This window comes from Eschrichtius robustus, chromosome X (assembly GCF_028021215.1).
Source record: "Eschrichtius robustus isolate mEscRob2 chromosome X, mEscRob2.pri, whole genome shotgun sequence".
In the NCBI taxonomy this organism is placed as follows: domain Eukaryota; kingdom Metazoa; phylum Chordata; class Mammalia; order Artiodactyla; family Eschrichtiidae; genus Eschrichtius; species Eschrichtius robustus.
This window is the reverse complement of record NC_090845.1, coordinates 34,401,580-34,405,566: the sequence shown is the minus strand read 5'-3', so window position 1 is coordinate 34,405,566 and position 3,987 is coordinate 34,401,580. Positions and strand designations below refer to the sequence as shown.

The 3,987-nt window shown below is 37.0% G+C and overlaps 1 pseudogene; it reads left to right on the top strand.

Moving 5' to 3' along the window:
* The first annotated feature begins 292 nt into the window (after positions 1–292).
* On the top strand, positions 293–1,921 carry LOC137756922 (T-complex protein 1 subunit zeta pseudogene; annotated as a pseudogene).
* Positions 1,922–3,987: the final 2,066 nt, after the last annotated feature.

Sequence of the window (3,987 nt, the reverse complement as noted above, 5' to 3'; positions counted from 1 at the left end):
CAACTAAGATCTCACATGCCGCAACTAAGGCCCAGTGCAGCCAAAATAAACAAACAAATAAATAAATAATAAGAAAAGAATAGTTCTCACTTGTATTTGGAAGGTTTTCTTATTATTATCAGTGACCTAAGTAAAAAGAAATTTCACAAGCTATTAACATTATTTAAATATTCAAACAATAAAAAAGAAAACTCCCTCTCCAGAAGACCTGGATAGTGCCTCCCAGCCACGCTGAACCGGCTCTGGGCTTTCCAGACGCCGGGTTCCCTCATTTTCTTCTGCTGGGTCAGCTATGGTGGCCGTGAAGACCCTGAACCCCAAGGCTGAGGTGGCCTGAGACCACGCGGTGTTGGCCCTCAACATCAGCATGGCCTGGGGGCTGCAGTACGTGCTGAGGACCAACTTGGGGCCTAAGGGCACCATGAAGATGCTTGTTTCTGGTGCTGGAGACATCAAGCTCACTAAAGATGGAAATGTGCTACTTCATGAAATGCAAATTCAACACGCAACAGCCTCCTTAATAGCCAAAGTAGCAACAGCCCAGGATGACATAACTGGTGATAGTACTACTTCCAATGTCCTAATCATTGGAGAGCTCCTGAAGCAGGTGGATCTCTACATTTCTGAAGGTCTTCATCCCAGAATAATTACAGAAGGATCTGAAGCTCCAAAGGAAAAGGCACTTCAATTTTTGGAACAAGTCAAACTAAGCAAAGAGATGGACAGGGAAACACTTATAGATGTGGCCAGAACATCTCTACGTACTAAAGTTCATGCTGAACTTGCTGATGTCTTAACAGAGGCTGTAGTGGACTCCATTTTAGCCATTAAAAAACAAGATGAACCTATTGACCTCTTCATGGTTGAGATCATGGAGATGAAACCTAAATCTGAAACTGATGCAAGCTTAATCAGAGGTCTTGTTTTGGACCATGGGGCATGGCATCCTGATATGAAAAAGAGAGTAGAAGATGCGTACATCCTCACATGCAATGAATGTGTCATCAGAATATGGAAAAACAGAAGTGAATTCTGGCTTTTTTTTTTTACAAGAGTGCAGAGGAGAGAGAGAAACTCGTGAAAGCCGAAAGAAAATTCATTGAAGACAGAGTTAAAAAAATGATTGACCTGAAAACGAAAGTCTGTGGTGATTCAGATAAAGGATTTGTTGTTATTAATCAAAGGGGAATTGACCCCTTTTCCTTAGATGCTCTTGCAAAAGAAGGCATAGTAGCTCTGCACAGAGCTAAAAGGAGAAATGTGGAAAGGCTGACTCTTGCTTGTGGTGGAGTAGCCCTAAATTCTCTTGATGACCTAAATCCTGATTGTTTGGGACATGCAGGACTTGTCTATGAATATACATTGGGAGAAGAGAAGTTCACCTTTATTGAGAAATGTAACAGTCCTCGCTCGGTCACATTACTGATCAAAGGACCAAATAAGCATACACTTACTCAAATCAAAGATGCAAAAAGAGATGGCTTGAGGGCTGTTAAAAATGCTACTGATGATGGCTGTGTAGTTCCAGGTGCTGGTGCAGTGGACGTGGCAGTGGCAGAAGCCCTGATTAAATACAAGTCCAGTGTAAAGGGCAGGACCCAACTTGGAGTTCAAGAATTTGCTGATGCATTGCTCATGATTCCCAAGGTTCTTGCTCAGAACTCTGTTTCTGACCTTCAGGAAACACTAGTTAAAGTTCAAGCAGAACATTCAGAATCAGGTCAACTTGTGGGTGTAGACTTGAATACAGGTGAGCCAATGGTAGCAGCAGAAGTAGGCATAAGGGATAAATATTGTGTAAAGAAACAGCTTCTTCATTCCTGCACTGTGATTGCCACCAACATTCTCCTGGTTGATGAGATCATGAGAGCTGGAATGTCTTCTCTAAAAAGTTGAATTGGAGCTTCCCTTGTATCATCTGAATCATAGACTCTACAGAGCGATCCTAAGAATATAGCTATGGAATTTTTGTCCAAGCTTCAAATGATTTTCAAAGGATTTTCTTTTCCCATATAAAAAAAGGAGAGAACACTGGCACCTATTCAGATTCTGAGGTTCTGAAATTATAATTACAGTATTTTAAGAATTGCACTGTAGTGTACACATACAGGCCATACTTGCCAATAAACAGGATGTTTTGCTTTAGCTTCAGTGATATAAAAATACATGTTAGATAGGCATATGTTATCTACCTTGTTATTAAATATTCCTTGAAAAACAACAACACCAAAAAAAAAAAAAAAAAGAAAACTCCTTTAGTTTCAGCATAAACACACAGGCACTCCTTCCCACTAAATGCTCTCTCATCTTTATGACATCCTTTTGCTAATTTATAGCTGGGATTTCTGCCATGCTTCTAGTGAAATAAGACATGTTTATGACCAAGGCTTTCACACTTTCAAAAATTTTTCAACTAGATACTTGAGAAACTTAACAATATCTTCCTCCCCTAAAGTCAGTATAATTCATAGAGATATAAATATTGAGCAATTTGAATTTCTTGTGGTTGCCAAACTTACAACCATATTTTACAGTTAGTGGATTAAGAACACCTTTAGTTCTCTCTTGAGTTTGTCAGAAGAGTAACTTGATTTCTTTGACCTGCTTTCATACTTTTCACCTTATGTTGTTAGACCATGGGATTTTATATTATTTCTCCCAATGGAAAATATAAGACTTCCATAAATGAGGGCTTGACATTTAAAATGTTTATTGCTTATTAGGTATATGATTTGCAAATATTTTCTCTCATTCTGTAGGTTGCTTTTTCATTTCGTTGATTGTTCCTTTTGCTGTGCAGAAGCTTTTGAGTTTAATGTAGTCTCACCTGTTTATTTTTGCTCTTGTTGTCTGTGCTTTTGGTGTCATATCCAAAAATTCATTGCTAAGACCAATGTCAAGGAGCTTTTCCTGTACATTTTCTTCTAGGAATTTTAAGGTTTCAAGTCTTAAATTTAAGTCTTTAACCATTTTGAGTTGATTTTTGTGTATGGTGTATGATAAAGGTATAATTTCATTCTTTTGCATCTCTGTATACCATTTCCCAAACAACATTGAAGAGACTATCCTTTCCCCCTTGTGTATCCTTTTTTAAAATTGAGATATAACTGACATAAAACATTATATTCATTTCAGGTGTACGTCAGAATGATTTGGTATTTGTATATATTGTGAAATCACCCACCGCAATAAATCTAGTTAGCATCTGTCACTATACATAGCTACAACTTTTTTTTCTTGTAATGAGAACTTTAAAGATTTACTCTCTTATCAACTTTCAAGTATGCAATATAGTATCATTAACTACAGTCACCATGCTGTACATTACTTCTCCATGATTTATTTATTTTATAACTTGGTGAAATGGGTGAAGGTGGAAATGGATGAAGGTGGTCAAAAGGTATAAACTTCCAGGTATAAACTTCCCATTGTGTATTCTTGGTGCACATGATAAAGCAAATACTATATAATCTCACTTATATATGGAATCTTAAAAAAAAGTCAAACTCACAGAAGGAGAAAGTAGAACAGTGGGTTACCAGGGGCTAGAGGGTGACAGAAATGGAGAGGTGTCAGTCAAAGGGTATAAACTTTCAGTTGTGAGGTAAATAAGTTCTGGGGATCTAACCTACAGCATGGTGACTATAGTTAATAACACTATATTGTATATTTGAAATTTGCTAAAAGAGTAGATCTTAAGTATTCTCACCACACACAAAAAATGGTAACTATGTGAGGTGATATATGTGTTAATTAGCTTCATTGTGGTAATCATTTCATACACATATATATATATATATACACACACACACATATATATATATATATCAAGTTGCAACGCTGTATACCTTAAATGTATACAACTTTAATTTGTCAATTATACCTCAAAAAAGCTGGAATAAAATAAAATAAAATACAGGTTCATTGCTTCATAATGTTTCCATTTGGCAGTGAGACCCAGGATTGCACTACCAGTAGATATGCAAT